The 19,656-nt window shown below is 38.3% G+C and overlaps 1 pseudogene; it reads left to right on the top strand.

The window, feature by feature from the left end:
* The first annotated feature begins 12,324 nt into the window (after positions 1–12,324).
* On the top strand, positions 12,325–13,427 carry LOC142443720 (glutamine synthetase pseudogene; annotated as a pseudogene).
* The last annotated feature ends 6,229 nt before the right edge of the window (positions 13,428–19,656 follow it).

Below are 19,656 nucleotides of genomic sequence, written 5' to 3'. Positions count from 1 at the left end.
CAAAGGCTTCAAGTCTTCCTGGATTGAAGCAAGCATGGTGGTGCTATCTGCATGTTGTAGATTTTTCGAATAAGCCTTCTTCTGATCTTGATGTTGAGTTTTTTAATATAGTCCAACTTCTCTTATTTGCTCAGCATACAAATTGAATATGTGGTGAAAAATACAATTTTGACACATACTTTTCTTCATTTCAAACAAAGAAACACTATTCCTTTGTTTTGTTTGCACAATTGCCTCTTAGTCCATATACAGATTTCACATAAACATAGTGAAGTGTCCTGGCATTCCCATTCTTGCCATATTCCCATAGTTCAGAGTGGTACAGTCAAATGATTTTGCGTAGTCAATAAAACATAAGCAAACATCTTTCTGGTCTCTACTTTCAGCCAATGTCTGTCTGACATAAGTAGGGATACCCAAAATGCCACATCCTCTTCTGAATCCATATACTGTCTTATGATATTAATATTGTTTGATAATTTCCAGTTTGTTGAGTCACCTTTCTTTGGAATGGGTACAAATTTGACATTTATGACAAACTGACAGATATATTGTGACTCAATGATATACCTCCTGGATACTACGTGATTTCCTCACAAAGAATCAACTCAAAATTTCTAGTTCTCTTTACATCACGCATTTACAATTCAGAATTCTTGACAAACCATCCAACCAGCCAAGGTTAGGATGCATCATTTTTCCATATAATTGAATATTCAGGGTAAAAAAAATGAAAGGAAATCTAAAAACTCCTGGACTTCTCTAGTGAAAGCATTTCTCTCTCCCTCCTTTTCAGAATGATGATGGCTGTCCTCAAATTATAGGTCCAACTGTTTGTCTCCTGTGAAGTACACACCAAAGAAGGGCTCAGGTTCACCTCTTTAGTTTGCAAACTAAATTGTTCAAAGTTTGTACAATTCATAGGGTCTGAGTAAGTCTTTCTTTAACTAGTTGTAACATGAGGATACTGATTGTTGCCTTTTTTGGCTGAACAAGATAGCGTACCAATTTTTTAAATCCTCCAAAATAAATATATTTATATGTCTAGAAACAATATTGTTTGATTGCTTACTCTGAGATCATTGTAACATCATTCAAAGGAGCATGATCACTTTAAAAAGCGTAAAACTAGATCAATGTTTTTCTTATGAGTTAAACATAAAGCCTTCTGCACAATCAGCAAGACTTTCATGAGAACTCTGATAACAGAACAAAGCAACGGTAGGCTGATTTCAAAAGTATGTTCAATATGCTCCAAAAGAGCCATAATCAATGGTTAAGTTTTACATTATTTATAGTCCAATTATATCTATATTTTTGGTTATAGTTGAATCCTCATATCAAAAATCCTCTCTATTATTAAAGAGACAGCATATAATTTTTTGGCTTTCATTTCTCCCCGTCAATTGCTAAGAAGAAATGTCTGTTTCCAGGTCCTCATTCTTAAACCTTCAGTACATTGTCCATGATATATATGTCTGTGTGACCAATTACAAAGCAGAGTAGATCTATGTGGCAATGAGATATATATTAGATAAGAGACTCTATCCATTCTGTAGGAAGTTTCACAAAAATGTCCTTGGGTAACTGAGTGAATTTCCTTCCTCCCCTTCATGTGTTGGCACTGTATTCTGACTGCGTTTCTTCAACATTGTCGTGAGACAGCATTGCAGTGGCACTATTCTGCCTGGTACTTGATAGCTTCTTTTCAGAATTTCAGATTGAAACCCATCCGAAATCAAAACAAACAAATACACTGAGTGCTGCTGTATCCTGGTTTGAAGCTTCCCCTTGTGTTTATTCAACTCTTTGTAACTATCAGAAGGAACAAATATATCTTTCCAAAAGGCATTAATATGAAATAGCAGAAGGTAATTTTACATATATTGTTTCTCAATCTGCAATGTCTGTGGTAATAGTGCAATTTATGGATTTTATTGTTGGTAGGTGTTACAGACTTGGCTCTGACACATAGCCTATTTAGGCAGAATCAAACAAATCATGCCCAGTTCTGTATTACCTATAGATTTTGCAAGGTAATTTATATCTGTATTTCAGTTAGTTTATTTTCATATAGACAATGTCTATGGTATATGAAAAAAATCCTAGATGATAAAGATATAGCTAGCTTCTTTCTTTATAAACGAGACTGATGTTATTGAGGCCAAAAGAGGATAAAAATAATAGAATGCTAATTTACTTATTTTCATAGGCAACAAAAGTTTCAAAAGTTTTTCTGTAGAATTGTCAAGAACAAATAGAAAGTTCTCACCTCAAAATTATCTTGACATGAAAAACAAATAATTAGTGACTGTTTTCTTTGCATAACGAAAGTCATTAAAATGACAGAAAGACAGAGTGATATAGTAAAATCTATATTATCTTAACAACACTTGTTTTATATTTGACATGATGCTAGCATACTAATGCATTTAATATTTAGTAAAACAAAAATGCACTCCTATAATAATTTATGAACAACCTAGACACAATCATCAATATGTGTAATTCGTTATAATGAAACATTGGAGATTCTTTAATGTTTTAATGTAAACAAGTTATTGATAAAATAATGGTTGATTATGAAAGTGTTTCGAGAGTATGGGGGCAATCTTATTTTTTTTAAATGTCTGCACTTTAAGAAAGCATCTGACACATTGTATATAGCCCACAACACAGTACAAGCCCACACAAAACTCAATGACGTCCAGTTGATTCTGACTCATAGCGACCCCCTGTGGGTTTTTGAGACTGTTACTGTTTATGGGAGTAGAAAGCCTAATATTTAGCCTGTGGAGATGCTGGTTGGTGGTTTCAAACTGTCCACCTGGGTATTGCAGCCCCATGCATGACCACTGCATCACCAGGGCTCGTAACACATAGTATGGCAAATCTAACACTGGAAGACAGAAATTCAAGCCAACATTATTATGTCTGTTTTCTGGTTCCACACATAAGGTTAAAAGTTTGTCTTCTAAGCCTCACTGTATTAAATATATCAGCTTCTTCACTTGCCATTTAGTTGAAAATAAATTGTTGGGTTTAATTTTGGCGTACTATATAGAATACAACTTCAAATGACAGTTGCTTTGTTATGTCTTATCTGCCTTAATGAGTAAACATATTGAAGATTTTACCCAGACATTTGGATTGGAAATTTTATATTTCTTTTATTGGGTCATTCTTTTAAACATTGGAAAGTGTTCTTGATAATACCAGTTGATTACAGGACCCAGCTTCCTCAGTGAGAGAGATTTAGTCCCAGCCTGGAATAATTGTTTTCAATCAATACTTTTTTTTTAATGTCTTGAAACATCTGGGGGACTGTTCTCTGAGACTTTTTAAAAATGTCATAAACTTATAAGGATACTTCTTAAATGGTTTTATGACATTTTTATGAAAAAAATTTCTATTTTCCAAAAGGGTAATGAGATTGTGTTAGAAATTCTTTTCTTTTTAATCATTTTATTGGGGGCTCAGATAGCTCTTATCACAATCCATACACACCTCCATTGCGTCAAGCACATTTGTACATTTGTTGTCATCATTATTCTCAAAACATTTTCTTTCTACAAGATGGAAGTACTTTTATATAGTAGGTTTATTGGTATATCTTACACATTCCAAAATATCCATTCACATGCAATTCTGTTGTTCAACTAGGTCAGGCGGGGTTAAGCAATCACCAGTGCTATCAACTCCCCTTCTCTGCCGCGCCTGGCTTCCCTGTGCCCTCCTGCCACAGTCTCACACTTCACACTTCATTCCATACTTCAGGTGTGAATTCTTGTGAGGGGTCAACTGCTGGGTTACAGGGGATTTTCAAAACAGAGATAGACATGAAAGCGATTTATGTGGAGATCAAGCAGTAGATGTTTAAGATGAATTGCCAAATCATTGTTGACCTGGTAGAAAATTAGCTATACATGTTAATAAAATGACGTGTCTCATACTTTTAAAGTTGATAAAAATATTAGAAAGACGGGATGGGTTTTAAAGACTGCAAAGTTATTATTTTCTTTTTTCTTTACTAGTGTCTGATTTTTTTACTTGTAGGGAAAGTACACGGGTCTCAGTTAACAGAGCTGGAGAGAAGTGAGAAATGACCATACTCCTGAAGTGACCCTCATGCTAAGTGGCTCTCAGGGAGATGAGCTCTGGAGTGCTTTGCATGCAGGAGATCTTTAGTAGAGCTGGGGTGCTTGCAGCATTGAACAGTTAAGTTTTGTTTTAGTTTAGTTTTGGGTTGTAAGGCAGAAATTAGAATAGTTCTCCATTTTGTGCTTATCGTTTTCATTGTCATTTTAAACGTACACCAATGGACACATAAGAAACCAACCAACGAACAAACAAATTCAGTGCCCTTGAGTGATGCCTATGTACACACAGCAAGCGTGGAGGCCAGGGTAGACTGCTCCTGTGAGTTTCCAAGACTGTAACGCCCCACAGAGGAGAAAGGTTCGCACTTCTCCTGCCGAGCCGCCCTGGTCACAACTGTGCAGCCCATGCCAGCCAGGAAACCTACTAACTGCATTGAACAACAGAATTGGCAATGTTGGCCACACATGAATTATGGTGCTGGTGAAGAAAATTGAAATTATCTGCCAAAAGAGCAAATAAATCTGTCTTGGAGAAAGTTCCGCTGGAATGCTCCCTAGAGAGATAAGAACGGCATATTGTCATCAGAGGCCAGGTCCTGGAAAAGGACATCATTGTGGGTAAATCATAGTCTCAGTGAAAAAGAAAAGGGGCCCCCAATAAGACGGATTGATCCAATGGCTGCCACAATGCACTCTCCCTAAGAACAATTGTGAGGATGTCCCGAGACCGGGCAGTATTTGCTTCTGTGTACAGAGGGTCACCGTGACACTGGAACTCACTGGACAGCACTTAACTACAAGATATTTCTCAAACATGAATTTCCCATTACATAATTACTGATAGATTAATTGTGGGTTTGGGATAGTGGTTGCCGTTTGACATATTAGCAAGAGATTGAGATATCATATTAAATTTCTAGCTCTTTCAGTTACAAGGATTGCTTAAGAGAAATCTCTTAGCTAATTTAAGCTTCAGTTTGACAGTCTGATGAGTTCATACAAATCTCAGGTAAATTGATGTCCCCTGTAACTGATATAAGCATTGTATAGGTGGTGGCAGTACAGTCACGAAAAATGAACTCTGAAAACTCTTTGTGGATACAAATACTTCATAGCTGTTATTACACAACCATGCTTAGATTTGAATTTATTTAAAATGCATAATCTCCTGAAATTTCTGGTTAGCAGCCCTGATGGTTTTGGCTTTTTGATTTTGAGGCGCATTCTCATCTGTTTTGGTTAATCATATATTTATTAAGCATTTCCTATGAGCTAAGCTTAAACTAAAGAATCCCGATGGCACAGTTGCTACCCAGCTGCTAATGAATAGGTTTGAATCCACCACTTGCTCTATGGGAGAAAGTATAGTAATCTGCTTTAGTAAAACATTTATATCCTTGGGTATCCTAAGGCTCGGTTCCATCCTACATTAAAGGGTCATCATTATGAGTCATAATTGACTCTACAGAAAGAGATTTTGCTTTAAGCATACAGAGAGAAAGAAAGAATAAATAGGGAGAAAGAGATTTGTTAGTCTGAAAAATATGTGTATCTATACATATCGAATTCAATAAAATGAGAATGGTAATGTGGTGATACTACCAATTTGCATTTATTGGGTATGTAGGACCAACAAAGAGCTAATTATACATTTATTATATTCATGATTGCTCTTCATAAACCTATGCAAGATAAATAGTGACCTCTCCTTTCTCCAAGAAGAAATGAAAGCACCAAGATGACTAATCAAATGGTCCCAGATCATGCATCTAGAATGACTGAGTTGTGATAGGTCACATAAAAGTCAAAGAATCTGCATTTGCTCTCCAGTGTAAATTACTGTTTCACTAAACTGTGACTTGAAAGTGCTAAGGATGATGTTTTAAAACCAAGTCAGGAGAGATTTTGGAAGGAGTTGATAACTAAGTGTGATTCTTAAAGAAAGAAAAAGCTAGCATGGTGGGCTAATGGCTATGCACTGGGCTGCTAACCTGAAGATCAGCAGTTTGAAGCCATGAGGGCCTAAGATGAGTAAAGATGAGGTTTTCTACTTCCTGAATAAACGTCACTCTCAGAAACTCACAGAGGCAGTTCTTTCCTGTCCTAGAGGGTTGCTATGAGTCAGAAACAACTCCATGGCAGTGAGTGAGTTTAGAATGTGTGAGAGTGAAATTTTCAGGTTAGAAAGTTTATAAGCAATGGAACAAACTGAAAAACAAGTACTTGGCTGATAACCAAAAGGCTGGCTGTTTGAACCTACTTGTTGCTCTTTGAGAGACACTACCTGACAATAAATCTTGTAAAGATGTATACCTACATAATCCTGTGAGAAAGATCTTCTCTCTCTTACAAGATCAAAATGACTCAGAATTGATTGTGGGACACAGAAAAAAAATAACAATGTTTTATCTGTGTGTGCAAAAATCAGAAGCTGTTAGGTGGGACTGGGGGAGAAATGGGAACATCTTGAGTAGTGAAAAAAAGGATTATTAAGGCAGCTCACAGAGGCTGTGTGTTCTTTTAGGAAGCTTCAACTTTATCTTGAAAATAATTAGGAGATTAAAGGGATATTACATGAGAAGAGGACAGATGAATATGAATAATTAGATAGCTCACTGGCTATTTTAAGGAAGAAGTCAAAGATGATGTGATTGGATTTAGATGATTTAGGAAGATTTTGAAACTCTCTGTTGAAGAGAAACAAATGACTGAGAAATAAGACCAGAAGCCAGAAGGAATTGATGATTGCGATGGGGAGGAGGGAGTGCACTGAAGGACAGCACAGACTGTTATGATTGACAATTTTTACACTTGTGTTGCATAAGGAGGTGACATCAAAGAAGACAGGCAGTTCAGGGAAATAGTGAATTTGTGGGGCCTAGAAGCTAACCAATAGGAGATTTTTGCTCACAGTTAAAAGTAGGAATCAGAAGCTGGGAGAAACAATCACAGAGGAGATCTGGGAGTGATTGAATATATGGATGAAGGGACTCCGGCAATTTGGGATAATGGAACTGAGAAACTCCTTTATAGCAATGATGTCAGTACCAAAGAAACTTCAATATCCAGGGCAAGTAAATCTCTCTCCCTTCACCAACCTAAATATGAATGAAATAGAAAACTAGCGTAACACCAAAGTAGATTCTAGGCATCATTTGTTTGAAAACACCTGAGCTATTTGTTGGTCATGTTCATTGGGCCCTGCCCCAAACATAGTAAATTAAAATCCTATGAGTGTAATACCAAGGCACATTTTCAAACAACTCTCCAGGTGAAACCGTTTATTGCAAACTGAGGAAGATCTGCATTAGCCCAGCTAAACAAATAAAACCCCACTACCATTTCATCAATTCCGACTCACTGGGGCTCCAGAGAACAGCGTAGAACTCTCCCACTGTGTTCCCAAGGCCTTGAAGCTAATCTGTGCTAGGAACATCAAGATGTGATGCAGCCGAGTTTCAAATGAATTTTTCCGTTAAGAAACAACTAAAAACAGATGAATCCATTCTCTTCCACCGAGTGTTTACCCTGACCTTGCCTTTTTATACAAAACACTATGCAGAAATTTCAAAGTAAGTAAGTTCAGAGTTAAATAATATAATTTAAATAAGAAACAAAACATTAAAAACATTTTTAACAACTGTAGTATGGCCCAAACCTTGAGATGGATAAGCATCTTCTGGATCTGTGGACACGGAGGAGGGATGGAGAGAGTCATTGTTTGGAAGTAGAACCCCTTTCCATCAAATCAACTCATAGCTGCTGGCCAGGAGTTTTTTCTCTTCTTTGCCTCATTTCACTGGCTGGTTTCTCCCCCACCCCCTCCAAAAAAAAAAAAATCGAATGTGGTCTGCTGTTGGCATTTCCTTAATTGCTTTCTTAAAGGGCTTACTAAATTATCCTTGACAATCAACCACATGTTAAATAGTTCCTTATCATGATGATTCTTTTCAAAAACTCTTTCTTAGGACCCTTGTTTTTTTATCTACAACAGTAGAAAAAGCCACTAAAACTAAGAAAATTATAGCAAACTGCTTGGAACACAGCTGCAAAAGGTTTATGCAAGTACTAACAACGGTAACTAACGCCTAGTGACCGAAAAACACGAACTGCTTTAGTTTACAGAAATCACGTGTGTCCGGTAGGATTCCGATGTTTTGTTCGAGTTCCGATGCAAATTTTTCTCAACATGGCGCAGCGTTATGTCCAGTACAGATACTGTTGGGTGCTGGGGTTCTACGTAAATCTTATGGAAGCAGATTGCTACGGTGCTCTGCTATGGGACAGCTGGTAGGTTTGAACTGCGGACTTTTCAATCAGCAGCTAAGCACTTGGCCCAGTTCTGTCAGGACTCCTTGTTCTTTAACCACATGTTACTGTTAGATGCCTTTGAGTCCGTTCCCACTCACAGTCAGTTTATGTACAACAAAAGCAAACACTGCCTGGTTTTGTTTTGTTTTGTTTTGTTTTTTGACGGGAGAAAATTTAATTTTGTGACATGCTTGCAATCAACAGCGTGGGGGACCGTCCCTGACCACTGACGTCCTCTGGCTTCGCTAGTGCCCAGAGGCACTGTGCAGCCATGCCTCCGTGCTCCATCCTCCTGCTCCTCCTTCTTAGCAGGTTTATCTATCGGCACTTCATCCACAGATCAGACAATTAACTAGTTCACACCCAGGTGAGTTTGTATAAACACTACCACAGAGCACTTTAGAACCTTTTCTTCTTCCTTATACTCATTGTTATTGGTGTTATCGTTACTTTTGAAGTGGTGGTACACAAATCTCAAATTCAATAACTTCTGCATGCATAATTCAGTGGCATTGATTATAGGAAGGGTCTTTGCTTCGGGACCATTGAGTTTATGCTAACGGTGGTAGAATATTGTATCAGTAATGGTTGTACAACACTGCCTGGTGCACACCATCCACACAATTGTTACTTTTGAGCCCATTGCTGAAGCCACTGTCAATGCATCTACGTGACGTGTTCCCTCCTTCTTACAGAATAAGCTTGATGTTCTTTTCTAGGGTCTGCCCCTATTAGTAACATTTCCAAAGCATGCGATGTAAAATCTTGCCATCTTTATTTATAAGCAGCATTCTGGTTATGCTTCATCAAGACAGATGTGTTCATTCTTCCGGCAGACCACGGTATTTTTAATCATCTTCATCAACTCCATAATTCTCCTTCAAACTTCTTTATTCATTGTCCTGTTTTCACAAGTATGAGAGACAATTAAACTTATCAGGACTTGGGTCAGGAATTCCTGCATCTTCAAAGGGACATCTTATAGAGTAAGGATTTTACAGTTCAGCTGGGTGTCATGTTAAAATGCAAGACTCAGGATCTCTTAAGTCTGTGGGGTGGAGAAGACTGAAAGGCTGTAGGTCCTACAGGTCATGATAATGCTGCTAGTTCAGGTAAGGGCGGTGCCTTCTTAGCACAGAGCACACCCTATGTCCTTATTATTTTGTTTTTCATCATTGCTATTGCTCTTATTATCGTAAGAGAAGATGGTAGCTCCCACTATATCGACTACTTTCAGAACACCATTTCTATTCTTTTGAGCCTGTTTCTATATTCAGAATTTAAAAAAAACATTCTCTTGGCAATATTGATGACTTATAAAAGTTAATCACTCTAATTTACTTAATAAGTTTTTTTAAAAGTCAAAACTTGAAATATGCAATGCAAGTGTCACAGAAAGTAACTATAGATTATATTATAAATGTTCTTGACCATGGGGCTATTAAAAACAGTTTTATTGGCATATAATTTATATATTACACAACTTAATAGTTCAACCATGTTTTAAAAAGTTGTAGAATCATCTCTAAAATCAATTTTAGGACATTTTTTTCATTCTTGTGCTCACTGTTATCAGCTCCTCATTTCTCACCAACCACTCCTTGGGTACCCCAAGAACAATCAATGCAGTAACTATCTCTATAGCTTTACCTGTCTTGGATTTCATATATAGAAAGATATAAATATAAATAAAAATAAGACACTGCACCCTGCTTGCTTTTTTATGGAGTATTTATGAAGGAACACAGTTTGGAAATATTGCCTAAAGCTAAGTTAGACTTATGGAATTGCCTTGAGGATTTTTCGGGACGTTATTTTCAGTTTGCTGTATATGTGTGTGTGTGTGTATATATATATATATATATATATATGCCATTGTAAAACAAATTATTTGAAGTGTTAAAGGTTATAAGGAACCTTGTGGAGTAAGTCCGACTACCTTCAAATCCTGACTTCCTTAAGTACATTCGTGTGGATTTTAATAAATTACTATACTTTTTGGAATTCAATTTTTCTCAAGTGTTCAAATAAGTCATATATGTGTACTTGAATTATCAGTCATCATATATTATATGGCAGTTTGTTTTCATCGGAAAATAAAAGGAAAATTGAAATAGTAAAAATTGTATATGATACCAGTTCCAGAATTCTATTTGGGTGTACCATGCCTTAGAGCTAATTGCATTTCTCCTCCCATTCCAAATGGTTCTCTCAGTTCTGGAAGTTTCTATCTGAAGGATTATCAAGGTTGCCAACTTTATTTATACTTTGTTTTGTTTCTTTTGTTCCACTATAACACATTTGTTCTTACTACGTTATTATTTATAGTTATAGATTTAATTTGAACAAAATCATAGTTTTCAATTAATTTATAAAGTCCTTATACCCAAGGATAATGATATCTTTTGGAATTTATCCATAAGTTAAAATTTACTAAATGATTAATAAATGTAGATGATTAAGTACCTTTCCAAATAATGACACAGATATTTGAATCTTGAACAAAAGATTCACATTGACTAACTTATACAGATATTTTGCTTATCTGTATTTAAAAAATTTTAGCAAATCTATCAAGTGAAAAAATGACTTGAATTAAATTGCATTTAATTTGTGTTTTAAGCTATTCTTTATAATGTGAAGAACCATTAAAATGGAATTACCATGAGGCTTTAGTGTCTTAGAAGTAAAGATAGAATACAGTGAGTCAAATTAGGATCAACTTTGGGCCTCAAGTTATTAGGGTTTCTCTGATAATAATGATATAAAAGATAAGAAAAAGAGGTATTCTAAGGTTTTCCTAGATATTTTGCTTGAATACTTGTTGGGCTCTTAGCCCCTTTCCTGAGGTAGGAAGAACTAGAGAAGGAAGAGTCAGACGTCAAAGGGATGAATCAAGTGTTGGTCTTGGTGTTATTTTATGTTGTCTAATAAACTTGAAATTATGCATTAGCAATTCACACTTTGACCCCAATTATTCTCTAACCTCATTTTGGCTGATAATTGAACATCTCCATAGGTTTTTTCAGAGATGTAGTTAATTTGATTCTGGTATTCTTTCTGCTAATTTCTATGTGTACAGTTGCCATTTATGTTGTAGCAAAAATTGATTTACAGTAAGGAAACCTTCGGTCTTGCAGAATTCTTTTATGGGATATCCAGTCTCTCTTTTATGACCAAGGCCAAGTTTTCCAATGACTGTTGCCTCATATTTTTCCCCAGTGTTTGAATTCAATTGTTAATAATAATCCTTGCACATTGATAGCATGTGTAATCAATTTTAGAATGGAGAATTTGATAGCATTTCCAATTTTTTCATCACTAGTTTTCGTGGTTTGTATGTGAATTTAAGTAATATTCTATTTATTTGATCTTGCTTATAAGCAGATAGATAATATACTATCTATCACATACAACTTTGTACTTTAGGATAATATAAAGTTTTTCTTTGTGAGGATTAAAGCAGTGCCATTTCTCTGTAATTTGTGATTCTGGGCATAGTGAACTATGTGTTTGTCAAATTCATATTAGCCAAGACCAGGCTATTTCACCTATCAGTCAATTTAATGCCTACTATATCAAGATGTACATGGTCCATTTCCGTTTTACAAATGACAATTTTTAGTCATTCATTTCCAAACTTAATTGTCCTAATGTTCCATTTTTAGAATAAAGATTTCTCAAAAATTACTCAAACTTGCTGTTGTAGACCAGGTGGACTACAGAAACAAAACCAGTGACAGTTATATATACCCATAAGAAAGAACTTTATATTAAGAATCAATTGTGAGAGCTGAGCATGGGAGTGGAGCCGAGCTCGTAAGCCGCCCACCTGGCTGCCTCGCCGCTCTTCACCTCGCTCTCGCCGCCTGCCCTCTCTCCTGCCGGCCGGCAGCGCAGAACACCTTCCACCATGGCCACCTTGCCAAGTTCCCACTTGAACAAAGGCGTCAGGCAGATGTACATGGCTCTACCTCAGGGCGATAAAGTCCAAGCCATGTATATCTGGATCGATGGCACTGGAGAAGAGCTCCGCTGTAAAACTCGAACCCTGGACTGTGAGCCCAAGTGTGTGGAAGAGTTGCCCGAGTGGAATTTTGACGGCTCCAGCACGTTCCAATCTGAAAGCTCCAACAGTGGCATGTATCTCATCCCTGTTGCCATGTTCCGGGACCCGTTCCGCAGGAACCCCATCAAGCTGGTGTTCTGTGAAGTCTTCAAGTACAACCAAAGCCTGCAGAGACCAATTTACGGCACACCTGTAAGCGGATTATGGACATGGTGACCAGCCAACACCCCTGGTTTGGAATGGAACAGGAGTACACCCTCATGGGGACAGATGGGCACCCCTTTGGTTGGCCTTCCAATGGCTTTCCTGGACCCCAAGGTCCGTATTATTGCCGTGTGGGGGCAGACAAAGCCTACAGCAGGGACATTGTGGAGGCTCACTACCGGGCCTGCTTGTATGCTGGCATCAAGATTGGAGGGACGAATGCCGAGGTCATGCCTGCCCAGTTGGAGTTGCAGATAGGACCCTGCGAGGGAATCGACATGGGGGATCATCTCTGGGTGACCCGCTTCATCCTGCACCGTGTGTGTGAAGACTTTGGAGTGATAGCAACCTTCGATCCTAAGCCCATCCCTGGGAACTGGAACGGTGCAGGCTGTCATACCAACTTCAGCACCAAGGCCATCCGGGAAGAGAATGGTCTGAAGTACATTGAGGAGTCCATCGAGAGGCTAAGCAAGCGGCACCAATACCACATCAGCGCCTATGACCCCAAAGGGGGCCTGGACAACGCCCGGCGCCTCACGGGATTCCACGAAACCTCCATCAACGACTTTTCCGCCAGCGTGGCCAAGCGAGGCGCCAGCATCCGCATTCCCCGGATGACCGGCCAGGAGAAGAAGGGTTACTTTGAAGACCGCCGCCTCTCTGCCAACTGTGACCCCTTCGTGGTGACAGAAGCCCTCATCCGCACATGTCTTCTCAACAAGACCGGCGAGGAGCCCTAATATAAACTAAGCGGACTAGACCTCCAGCCAACAGGCCCCTCCCAGCTCTTCACCACACACCCATGTTTCCCCCTTTCCCACTCATTCCTACTAGCTGTAACTCAGAAGACAGAATATCAAGGTCTTTAAAAAAAAAGAATTAATTGTATATTAAACAAACATCCCAACCCAGTCCAGATCAAGTCCATAAGCCTGGTATTATCCCATAAGTCTGATAGTAGTCCATAAATCCCTCTTTAGACTTATACAGCACATGCAATGATGCAAAATGATGCAGGAAGACCACAGGCTGGTGGAGGCAAAGCTTGTGGATCCAATGACAGTGGAAGCACCTGGTGTGGGTTTCTACCTGGCTCCTCAGCTCTCCAAGTTTGACTCTTCCATAAGAAGCTGAAGTAGAGAAAGAGCTCTTGCAGGTCTCAGCATGTCTCCTCCCCATTGAAGACCAAGGCAGAGAGAAAGAAGAAATTCCCAGAATCCTCACGAGGAGGTCATGCCTACAAGGATCCATCATCAGACTGTGACCTGGTTGACAAGTTAGATAGACCCCTAACTCTTAATACTCTCAAGTTGACAAAAGATTATGTAACCACCACACTTGCAATTAAAAATTTTATACTATAGTCCCTAATCCAGGATAAAGTATAGGTATCCCTTTTGCAGCTACTCTGGATCATTCTAGGGCCTTCTCACGGGCCAGTATCATTCACTTTGGGAAACACTGTCTATATTTATACTTTACATATCCCACATTTCTCTTACTTATGAATGTTTGTAGTTGTCTTATCTCATTTTTAATCGTGTCCATCAGCAAATATAGGTTCAAAAAACATTGTGTCATTCCAAGAAAACATAATTAAGTATTCTATATACATGCATAACTCTGAGGAGATAGCTCTCATTGTCATGGAGTCAATGTTAACTCAGAGTGACCCCGCTGTGGGTTTCTGAGACTGTAACTCTTTACAGAAGTAGAAAGTCCCATCTTTCTCCTACCAATGCTGGTGGATTTGAACTGCTGATCATGTGATTCACAGCCCGACTCATAACCACTACAACACCAATGCTCCTATCAGGAGACGGTGGCACTTTACTATTGGCATGGATATTTACTTGCACATACACGCACACACTTACGTGAGGTTAAAATGAATGAGATAATTAAACCAAGTTACAAAAATCAGTGGGTTAATAATTGCATTCACCAATTCTTTGATTGATCTTACCTGATTATCGTGAAGTAAATATTTAACCACTGCTTGTCTGTCAGTCTTCTGTACTGTGTTGGCCTGAGCGTTTCTGTGGTGCTGGAAGCTAGGCCACTCATAATGTAAACACTGGCCAAGTTGCTCAAAGTGGACAGATCTCAATGGAACTTCCAGACTAAGAACAGACTTTGAAGAAGGACTAGACTGTTCACTTGTGAGGAATTAGGCACTGTAATCCTTATGAGTAGCAGAGGAATATTGTCAGCTCTAGTGTGGGAAGATGAACTCCTTAGATTGGAAGCCACTCGAAATTGGACTCAGGAGGAAGCAGAGTCAAGCATAATTACACGATGGAGTAAAGCTTTCAAGAACTTATTGGTTGATGGGGCAGGACTCAAAATGTTAAGAAACAGGTGCAAAAATATATTGATAATAAAAATGTATGAAATATGAGTGTAGGAGTATTAGAGGTCATCAGAAATGGAAAGGACTGCATAAAGATTTACATCTTAAACATGAAATATTATTATTTTATTTAAATTCACCAAAATATTATTTGAGAAAACATTAGTCGTCTGAATTTGGTCCAGGTTTCCACTAAATAACGATGTGATTTTGCTCCTACCATCTATCTTGCTGTTTATCAATTTTATCAATAATGAAATATCAAAAGATGATCACGCATTTCTTTTCTATACTCCATCTTCCTAAGGTATTCTGATAAAGGTTTTGAAGAAAATGGTGCTGATAAGTTGATTTTAACTCCTGGTCATCCAATGGGACAGGTTTGAATCGGCTCACAGGGATTTTGGGACTGTGAGGTTTGCAGGGGCAGTATGTCTGGCCTTACTCCCACGCGGTAGCCAGTCTGTCTGAATCTGGCTTATGGCCAGCAGCCCAATGCTGAACCATTTCACAGCTAGTGCTCCTTGAGAGACATAATAGTAACAACTGGTTTCTTGGATGTTTAGTAACTACTGGAATAATAACAGTCTTTACATGTATTATAATATGTACTCTGTACAAAAAGATCTAAATGCAAGCACGATTAGTTTTCTCATCCTAGAAAGAAGTAATCTAGTGGGTTCAAAAGTATATATAACACATTTCCACTCCTTCTAATGGCTAGAACTGGGGCTCAAACCAATTTCTACTCTCGTGATTTCAATACTCCTATTTTTCTCTGCAGGACTCATTCCTCATGTACCATCCGGTCACCTTTCCTCTTGTTATTAACAGCCGTATCATACATCTTTGTCGCACCAGAAATTTAACAAAGAAGCTAGGCCCACTGTGACCCATTAACCTCATGACTATGAGGACAGTCACTATACCACCTAAATGAAAGGGCAGGGAACTTCTCCGTTGAGGGATGCGACTTTCCATTGTGCCCAGTTTTTTATCAAATGGACATTATTCCAAACAGCGAACTTCCTAGAAAATTGCTAGGGACTTGGGAGACGAGAAAGCCACACACAACTGGGGGAATAAAGCTCATTAAACCTAACTACTTTAAGCCCGGGGACAGCAGCACTTTCTTGAAACTCCAAATAATCAGGCACAACACAGGCTTCTTTAAAAAGAAGGCTTTCTCTGCTGCTCACTGGTGACCTAGAACTTGAAAGATGCTTCAGCACATATTGGCTCTTCAGAGCACACTCAGTTCCACGGATGCATTTTTCCACCTTGGCACAAGGGAGATCAACATAAAACCCCAAACTTTCGCTAATTCCCAGCAGAGCTGAGACACTGTAAGAAAGAAATAAATTTTTACCACCTACAGGTTTCCAGTGGGACAATTGGAAAAGAAAGAGAACCACTGAGACCAAGAAGAAGGGAAAGATTAATAAGTGCAGCCGTCACTGCAGGAAAAAAAGATTTTTCAAAACAACAACAATAAAAAGAGCCTCTAGTATAGCTGCGCAATACTCTCTCTCTCTTTTTTTCTGTAGATAAAAAGAGAAACAAAAAAGAATTGGAGAGAGAAATGCAATAAGAGGGCAAGCTCCTGGAATTGCTAAAAAATAAAAATAAAAAAGGAAGAATTAAAAGAGAAGATCATTTAGTTTCTTATTTTTCATGTATAGTACATGTGCAGGCATTTTTGTCTGGGGACATGTAGATATTAAGTATCGATGTAGAAAATAGCGCTGGCTATAAGAATAGATTATTCACATAGGAGTTTATGCCCTACAATTCATTTGTATATGCTCATTTGTATATGCTCATTTGTATATGCTCATTTGTATATGCTCATTTGTACATGCTACAGAGTATCAAGAGCTGGCACTCTGAAATACAGATTCCCAAGCAAGATTCCCAGAAAAAAGAAAATAGTGTCCAAGTAATGGATCTAAAACACAAACTGAGAGAAAGAGGCTGATAAGAGGTGATCTTTTTTAAGGACTCTCTGGTCCTCCTGAGCCATGACCCCTGCTCTTTCACACGCTTGGATTACTTCCCCCAACAACAAATGTTGTTAGTTGTTTGCTTGCCTATACGCCTCTGTGTTTCTCTCATAAAACTAAAAACTGAGGGTGAGTCACGCTACAGTTTTTCTAGAAGAATTTTCAAGGTGAAAATTACTTAGGCTGGTGATTCTGATATTTATTTTATATATCAACAAATTGCAGAGATGTGTGCGTCCATTCTACGATAGTCTTCCTTCTTTTTTCCCACCCTTTATAGGGATTTTGTGTATGTCTCCTAGCATCTTTTATTTAATTAAAAATTCACACTCAGATTAATATGCTTAAAATCAAATATTTTTGTACTGAGTTTAAATTCACCAATGTTTTTTCCTTTCCTCAATCTATAGTGATACTATCTCTGTGATAAGAGATTAGGCTCTTGGTTCCAATGCCCTTTTTAATAATAGACATGTAGGTAGAAAGTAAAATCAGACATAAATCCATAGTGTGCATAAATGCAGGGCTGGAAGAATATAAGGATCCCTGGTTGTGTAGTAGGCTGTGGGCTACTAATCAGAAAGTCAGCAGTTTGGATCCATTAGCTGCTTTCTAGAAAAAGATGAGACTTTTTTCCTCCAATAAAGATTTATGGATTTTGAAACTCAAAGGGCATTTAATGACCTGGCATTTAATGACCTGTACTGCCTCAGTTGAAACACTTTTCCGGTTTTGTTTCATTTTGTTTTACCTTGATAATATATTCCTTTCATCAAAAAGTATGAACATGACTAAATGATAGTCTTACATATTTTAAAAATGATCTGAGAAGGCTAAAATAAATGCACGTAAGTTGCCAGCAGCCTCAGAACTGCCCTTTCTTGATTGTCTTCCCATAGAGCAAAGAGTCAGAGAAGGAGACGTGCCACTCCAGTGAGTGAATGATTGCTTCACACGTCAGTGCATAGGTGGCTTACAATAGCCCACAGAAAAGCAAAGATGACATCGTAGTCAACTTCTTCCCATTGAAATATATAGCCTACTCATGATCATAAATAACACTCAGTTTGACACTGTTGCTTCAGGAATGGCCGTATTTCCCATGGAGAAAGTGATAATCAGATACTGTACTCCGAGTTTCACTAACATGTGGTGCATTGATGAAATGCACACGTTTCTATGATATTTTAAGTATTTGCAGAGAAAGAGTCAAAATATATTCTTGTTAATGATATGCCTTAGAATTATCACAGCATTGTAGTGTTGTTTAAGGAGCATGAGATGTTTTAAAATCTCCTTTCATTTTATATTATTTGAATTGATTGAAAATGCAACCTCAGTAATTTATCTCTGTTTGCTAAACACACTCTTAGTTTATACCCAAGTTTTCTTGCCTTGCTCCTTAAACTTCTTTCTTGACTTCTGAGGTTTGAAACGGATAGACCATCTGCCCCAGAATCCTTTCCACCATACATCTTCCTGATATAGTTCTTATCAGAAGCCTACATACACTGTTCACAAAGAAGTTGGATGCTTCCCAGTGTCTGTGGCAGGAAGTATGAACTCTTTGGGCTTAGCTTCCATGCTCATCCTTTCTGCATTCTCTCTCTCTCTCTCCATACGTTTTGCCATAGAGCTAAATTATATTGCTACCTATTATTCTTTTGGGTCTCCATATACATTTGTGTATGTATTTAATGATGGATGGCCAGATTTTTTTTCTTCTCCCTACCTTTTATCCTGCCCCATTTTAGCAAATCCAGCCTTTCTTTTGAACACATTTAATTGCTTTTCACTAAATTTCAGATCACCGGTCCTGTATTGAACTAATAGTGACCCTATTGGACAGGGTAGAACTGCCCCTTTGCATTTCAGAGCCTGTAACACTTCACTGGAGCAAAAAGCCTCCTCTGTCTCCCGCGTAGCAGCTGCCGGATCCATGCTGATGACTTTTTATTAACAGCCCAGCCTGTTACCTACCACATAGCCAAGGTTTTCACATTCCTCCAGGCCTGCCTCTAGAAACATTATGGAAGGTTCACTATTTCCTTTCCTTCCATTAGCTCACTTTTCTTATGACCTGGTGTGTTTATGTGTGTAGTACACATGAACACCCTTATGTTGCTGTTGTTGGTGTTCCTTAGGTTGCCATCGTGACCTTAGACATGACAGACAGGAACACTACCCTGTCCTGCGCCATCCTCACAACTGTCCCCTTGCTTGCACCAATAAAGTTCTGCTTCCACTCATGAGATCTTTGATAATTGACAGTGTTTCAAAGCAGTGTGTGACGTTTCCAGAGGTTTCTTCCTCTCACGTGGAAAACTGAGTCTTTCTTCCTTGTCTGTTCTTAGTCTGGAAGCCCTGCTGAAATGTGTTTGTGTTGGGCGACCCTGCAAGCACTTGAAATACCAGTAGTAAACCTTCCTGCATCACAGCAATGCACAAGCCACCACAATATGGCAACCTGACAGACAAGTGCTCAAAGTGCTCTTACACAAGTATCTAATACTTAAGCTAAATGGATCTTTATGCTCATATTAATACATTTTCAGGTTGATTCTTGCTGCCTATAAAAACTAACAAAATGCCATGTATTATCATATTGATTTC

The sequence above is a fragment of the Tenrec ecaudatus genome, chromosome 3 (genome assembly GCF_050624435.1).
Source record: "Tenrec ecaudatus isolate mTenEca1 chromosome 3, mTenEca1.hap1, whole genome shotgun sequence".
In the NCBI taxonomy this organism is placed as follows: domain Eukaryota; kingdom Metazoa; phylum Chordata; class Mammalia; order Afrosoricida; family Tenrecidae; genus Tenrec; species Tenrec ecaudatus.
The sequence above is the reverse complement of the archived record's forward strand: the minus strand, read 5'-3'. Positions and strand labels throughout refer to the sequence as shown.